Below are 7,444 nucleotides of genomic sequence, written 5' to 3'. Positions count from 1 at the left end.
AGGGTACTATGACTATGCTTGCACGTCATGGTACCATAGCACCTCCAAGGCGCTAAAAATAAAACTTCAAACATCGCAAAATAAACTGGTCAGACTACTGCTTGACCTTTCATCTCGAACCCACCTCACCTCTGCCCACTTTGACAACCTAGGATGGCTTAGAGTAGACGACAGAGTACAGCTACTTGCAATGGGCCTGGTCTACAAGATCCACTACACCTCTATGGTACCCATGTACATGTCAAAATTCTTCCCAAAGGTCAAGGAATACCATGATCATAACACCAGAGGGAGCTCCACAAATCATGTAAAACCCAGATTTGGCACAAAAAAAGGGGAATACACGTTTCGCAATTATGCCACATCAAGGTGGAACGCTCTTCCCACAACTGTAAAGGAAAGTAAAACTATACTTACCTTCAAAACCTCTCTTAAAGAGCACCTTCGGGGGAAAGCATTGCAAAACTGGCCCCGGTAATGGTACAAATCTCAACCTGTCGTACAATGGACAGCTTCCCCCCCCCATCTATGTATATACTCGCATTTTAGACTCTGTTACTAACTGTATATCTGTAGACTTGGTATGTCTTAAATGTCCGGTTAGGATGTATTAGAACGAAATCTAAAATGAAAATTGTAAATAAGCCATCTGTATGTAAAAAACCACCTGTATGTAAATTGTAAATAAGCCATCTGTATGTCAAATATGTCTTATATGTCTTAAATGATATGATGAATTGGAAATGGGGGACCCTGATGTAAACAAGACGAAAGTCTTTCTCTGGTCTGCATCCCCTTAACAATTGTATGTTTTGAGCTGTACTGTACTGTACCCAATATACAAGCTGTTAATAAACTTTTCAATCAATCAATCAATCAATGGGGACCATGTTAGCTTAGCTTCTTAGCTTGAGCTAGCTCTGTTACTTCCCAGCTGGAGGCAGCAGGTCCCGCCTCGGCTCCGCCTCTTTGCCCTTATTTGGAGCAGGCGGGAGTTACGGGCCGTCTCCACGGCAGCGTTAAAAAATCTTGAAACGCTTCTGCCCATTCACTTTGAATGGGGTGACGTCACTTTTTTTCGCTTTCGCCGAAATGCATTGTGGGCAGGCGAGCGGAGATTCTCAGGATTTTCAAGATCCAAAGTTGAACAATGTTCAACTTTTGAGGCTGAGGTGGAAGCGTCAGCCAATCAAATCCCGTGTACGCAAATCTGACAGTTCAAGCTCTAGCCAATCAAACGGCGTGTATACTGGGAGAGAAATACCGCAGGTCATTTCCTCATATTCCAAAAAATGGAGGAGAAATTAGCGGTAGCGAATCAATCACCCGGTGCTTTATGACCAGACCTACCGGGATATAAACCGGAGGAGCCAGGCATGGAGGGAGGTGGCAGAGACAGTGGTAGGTTTTCGCCTGTTTTGGGGAGTTTATATCCAGTTTACTTCGGGCTTTTTTGCTTCGTATGTCGCGGGCGGGAGATTCATGTGATTGGTTGCTCGCAAAAAATCCTCAAGCTTCAGATACGCCCACCTCCAAGATTTTTTTAACGCTGCCGTGGAGACGGCCCGTTAGACTCTGACGTCACTGTCGAGCAGTGGCCGACTCCGCCTACTAAGGGCTTCTCGGCAACTCTGCAGAATCCTATGGGTGACGTCACGGACCCTACGTCCATTTATATATGTGACACACGCTTTCACTCTCAATCTCACGCTCTCACGCTGCCCAAACTATTCTCACGCCAAAAACAAGAATACCGAAGACTAGAAACGGTTTTGAAAACTTTTGTCACGTAGTGATCGTCTTCTCAATAGAACATCTTTGATAATGTCTTCTGGCCAATCAGAATCACGATAACGGCGTGGTGTTGTTGCAGGAAGTCCCGACGGAGAATACTTTTGCTGTAGTACATCTCTATATACATCGATACAACATTACGTGTTGATAGAAATCAACACGTAATGAAATAAGACCCCACGGTTTGATGATTGATAGGTGTGTGGGCTGTCTTTCATTTTGACACTGTTGGAGCAGAACACTTATTGTGGTGGCTGATAGCCACCCCCTCTGCTACGCGCCGTTCGTTGGATGAGGCTGAAATCTCTATTAAATAAGAAAGGAATTGAAAACACCGGAATCAAAAGTTATAACAATTTTCTGAGTTTACTTCTGGTAGGAAACCAAACACATATACAAGTTATACAGAGTACTCCGGACTTCAGGTCTGTGATGCGATGCGGACACAGATGTCGGGACCAGCCACTCACATACATAGTTATACAGAGTACTCCGGACTTCAGGTTTGTGATGCGATGCGGACACAGATGTCGGGACCTGCCACTCACCAAACCAAAAAGCATTTTTACATACACAACCAACAGTATTCATATCCTTATTTTGGGGCGGAGATGTGTTGACTTCTCCCCTCCCCTTTTATTCCAAGGCAAGGCAAGGCAAGGCAAGGCAAGTTTATTTATATAGCACCTTTCAACACAAGGTAATTCAAAGTGCTTTACAAAAATGGAAGACATTTTAAAAATGGCATTTAAAATCAGTCATTAAAAAGAAAAGATAATAAAATAAACATTAAAAGAAAAAATACATGGATAAAAGTTAAAAGTTACAGTGCAGTTTAAGATTTGAATAGTTCAATTAAAAGCAGCGGCAAAAAGAAAAGTCTTCAGCCTGGATTTAAAAGTAGTAAGAGTTGCAGCGGACCTGCAGGTTTCTGGGAGTTTGTTCCAGATATTTGGAGCATAATAACTGAATGCTGCTTTACCATGTTTAGTTCTGACTCTGGGGACAGAAAGCTGACCAGTCCCTGAAGACCTGAGAGTTCTGGATGGTTCATAATTTAGCAGTAGGTCAGACATGTATTTTGGGCCTAAACCATTCAAAGCTTTATAAACCAGCAACAATATTTTGAAATCTATTCTTTGACACACAGGAAGCCAGTGTAAGGACTTCAGAACAGGAGTGATGTGATCCACTTTCTTAGTGTTAGTGAGGACTCGAGCAGCGGCGTTCTGAATTAGCTGCAGCTTTCTAATAGATTTTTTAGTGAGACCTGTAAAGACACCATTACAGTAGTCCAGTCTACTGGAGATAAAAGCATGGACAAGTTTTTCCAAATCCTGCTGTGACATCCAAAGCGAATGAGAGAGTCTGTGAGGAGGAGCTGTGTGAGCTGGTCACATCCCCCAAGTGTTTTTACTGGTTGGATTCACTCCTGGTCGGGTTCAATACAGCGAATCAGAGTTCCGACCAGAACGTCAAATTCCTAAGTTTCACAAGGTCAAAAGTCAACCCTTATCTTCGTGGGGATCTTCACTCCCATACCTTCCCATGAGAGCTCTTCACATAAACCATCCCCCCTCAGACATCCAAACCCCTCTGCATACATTTAATGAGGTCTTTAACGACTTTAAAACCAACATCTGTGTGTGGAGGTGAAGGGGACAGTGTGTGTGTATGACACAGGATCTCTGGGTCAGTGAGTTTAAAAGTGAGAATAACATTCCTATTATAAAGTGATTACCCAAACCCGTTGTGATTACCTAAAACAGTTCAAACAATACATGTTCACTAAAATACAATTCAAAATAATACATGTTTACTTCAATACAGTGTAGAATCATATCTTTTTACTTCAACACACAGAACAATGGGGGCTATCCACCCTTATCCACAATGTAAAGTAATTCACACAGCCTCTTCCCTCTTCTCTCTGTGAGGAGCAGCAGGTTCAGCTTTCAGAACAAAGTAACAAAAAACTAAAATGGCATTCATTTTTTTTAAATATGTCGTGTAGTAATAGATTTATTTATTTTTCTTCTCAAGAGAGTACCAGAATGTGTATTTTATGTTAGTATTTAAAATCCCCCCAGACCCCCCTGCAGGGGTTGGGTTTTCAGCATGTCAACTCTTTCACCTGTGGGGAAATTGCAGAATTGGCTCCAGGTCGCCTTTTTTATTTACTACAAGACAAATGTGCCTTTTTATTTCATACAGTTCAATTTGGATTGAGACAGGGAAATAATCTAAACCTCACGCGTGGCGTTTCACTGTCGGGGGGAGCGTGTATGTAATTACATTGCAAATACTGACTTGAGCCCCACCACTGTATGGGTTAGCCCTACCATAGATTACCCAACAAAAATACTCTGGAGCGCATGCGCAGATCTAAGATCCAGTAGAAATTATAAAAAAGTAAAAGTCTGCTGCTTATTGTTCTACTAGGCCAAAATAGAGTCAAAGAGTATATGAGAGTGAGAGTGTGTTAATTAATAATTGTTTGTGTGCGTGTTTCATGTATAGGCCTCTCACGATAATTAATTTTGTTGGATACAGTTTCCCGGAAATGATTGCGATAAACGATAATATTGTCGGCACCGTTGTATGACCATTTTAGACCACTGACATAATGATAATATATAATAATAATTCAAGTACATCCTTTCAAACTGCTAGTCACATCCTCATGTAAATGGCAATTTATCGAGGTCAGAAAAGTTATCGAGTTCATTTTTATTTATCGTACGATAAGTCAATGAATTGCTTATCGCGACAGGCACACAATAAAACAGTGGAAACAAACATGTTTGACTTTCATTAGTGAATGAAACTTTGTGCCCTTTATAGTCTGTGTCCATTATTGTGTATTTGTATATATTGTATATATATATATCCTATATATATGCTAAGGTCCCGCTGCTGACACGATAGCAGTCATTTCGTGCGCATATGTGTAATTAAACCGAATTAAACCCATGATATCAAAATCTCACTCCAGCCAGGTACCCAAAGTTGGCAACCCTGCGGTACATGCTGCTGAAACACATTAATAAACAATGAACCACGGCACTCTGGAGAAAAGTATAAGGTTGGAGAAGTCGTTATTTAATTTAATCTGGCTTCGTATGATTAAAAGCAACACGATCATCGACCCGACGCAGTCCCCCCCCGTTGTTGTTGTGAGCTCCGTTGGGGAGAAAATCAGCGATGTAAACGGTGACGTCATGACGCAGCAGCGGCAGCTGGGCGGTGTGAACAGAGCGGGAGCTGAAAAGGGAAACCGGAGCTGAACCAGAAAAGCTCTAGCTAGGAGCTAGAAAGGGAAAAGCGCTGGTGTGAAAGCCGCATCAGAGGGGCGTGGGGAGGGGCTCCTTATTTTCATCTAAAGTAACAGACAGAGAATCAGCACTTTTGAAACAGGGCTGAAACAGAGGGGATTATGGGATGCTGCTATGATCTGTTTGGTGTTTGGAGCCAAACACTTCAGAGACATGTTTTGTATATATCTGAGACCTATATGTTTTATAATGCCTTATCACTGTAATGATAACACAACGAAGGTACACAGACTATGGTTTTATAACTAACTCCTGATGTAAATGGATTAGCCGGGTAACTAACCCCAAAGAAAGCACAAGTATGAACATTTAAACACGTTTTATAAATTGTGGATATTGACGTCACTACCAAATCTGCAACATTATAATCTTGAGGGTGCGTTTTGCTTTCTGTTGTAATGTGATGCATCTGCTAGGAAATACAGAATGACCTGCTAGACGGGTAGAGACTTACAATGACATCCATTTGTTGATAAAGAAGGCTTTTTAAAGAGGACCCTGAGTCGTGACCTGCTCCCACTGCTCTCTGTTGTTCCCGCTCTTCACCATCTGTCCCACGCTGAGCTCAAAGGAGATGAAAGGAAGTTGGTGATATGAGCTCAACCTGACACCTTACAGCTCCATCTGCAGTAAACAGGCACCAACAAAAACAAGAATGAAGTTTGACTGAAATTAATGCATTTTTAGCTTTTACTTTTAATCATTTTGACAAACAAACAAATTGTATTTTCACACTTTGTTTTCACATGTTTTACAAAATATATTGTATTATTTGTTGCATTTTTGTTTCATCTGAAACCTACTTCTCAATAAAAGCCACTACTCGTGAGAATAATTTGACAAAATGTGCGAAATTGGACACTTGTGTTAATTTCTGATCACCGCCAGAGGGAGCCAAATGATTCAATATATGCTGTGATGAATAAAATATGCTTTTTGAAATTACAATTTAGTCGGATTTAGAAAGTGTGTTTTAACCACGTTATTGCTGCTCATTGAGAAGAATTGAGAGCTTATGTTAGTGTTAGTAAATATTGTTACTAACCAGTACAACCTGTTATTTTTAAGACTTTACTGTAAACTTTGGTTCATGTTGTTGTTGCATGTAAGTGTTTGAAAATGTCAACTGTGATCATTTCAAATAAAATAAAGTTACTTATTCAGTTACTTATTTATAAATGGCTTGTTTTGGCATTTCACAAAGATTTTAGGATGTTTTTAATTGTTGTCTTTTGTGAACCAAGAACACTGGTGACCATATTAGGCAAGCATTTAAGGATAGGCCTATACTACGTTATACGATGTGTGTGTATATTCTTTTACAGTATTAAAGTGTTCAGGGTTACATGTGAAAAACGAGATATGCTTTTCCCTATGAAAGTTGACAATTAATAAATAAAAGAATAACAGGCAGTTCAGGTAAAGGAAGATATCATAACAACAGAGAGGTAATCATAACATTACATTACATGTCACTTGTTAAACGCTTTTATCCAAAGCGACTTACATACTCAATACAGTGGACAATCCTCAGAGGAGCAATTTGGGGTGAAGTGTCTCAGGGACACAACGACATGCTGACTGCAGTGGGGTTTGAACCCTGATCCCAACACCAAGGCTCTATCCACTGCGCCACACGCCTGGATAACATGGTGAAATTGTGGGCATGCAGGTATTCAATCCAGGCTATACTTAATTTGGAAAAGTGCACAGCAATAAATATAATTCAGAGAGTGAGAAAAAATAATAATAATGAGACAAATCACTATTGAGCACATGACAGAAGTCAAAAGGTAAATATCAGCGGACACATTAGCTGTGGTGAAGAGGAGGACACTACACTGGATAACAACTAATATACTATTCCTTGCACACTTAATGTAAATAATATCCTAAATTTACATTTAGTTTTATGTCTATATTTGTTTATTTTCTACTCCTTTTCCATTTTCACATAATGTGCAATACCTTTTTTTTTAACATGCTGCTGTGACGAGAAAATGCCCCAAATTTGGATCAGTAAAGTAAATCTTATCTTATCTTATCTTACAGGTAGGAGTAGGAATTTACTTTTTAATTTATTCAGTAAACTAAATTAGATTAAGAAATAAATATATACAATTAAATACATAATACAAAATTAAAAACACTTTCATTATTTGTACTATTATACTATATTTATATATTCAGTTTAATATTTAATATTCCATCCCTCACATACTTATGTATATATAATAACTTGCTTTATATTTTGTCTTTGTTATTGTTAATTTGTAAATTCAACATGTATATTTTCTACTTTTATGTTTATTTCT

This window comes from Trematomus bernacchii, unplaced genomic scaffold (assembly GCF_902827165.1).
Source record: "Trematomus bernacchii unplaced genomic scaffold, fTreBer1.1, whole genome shotgun sequence".
Lineage (NCBI taxonomy): Eukaryota > Metazoa > Chordata > Actinopteri > Perciformes > Nototheniidae > Trematomus > Trematomus bernacchii.
The sequence above is the reverse complement of the archived record's forward strand: the minus strand, read 5'-3'. Positions refer to the sequence as shown.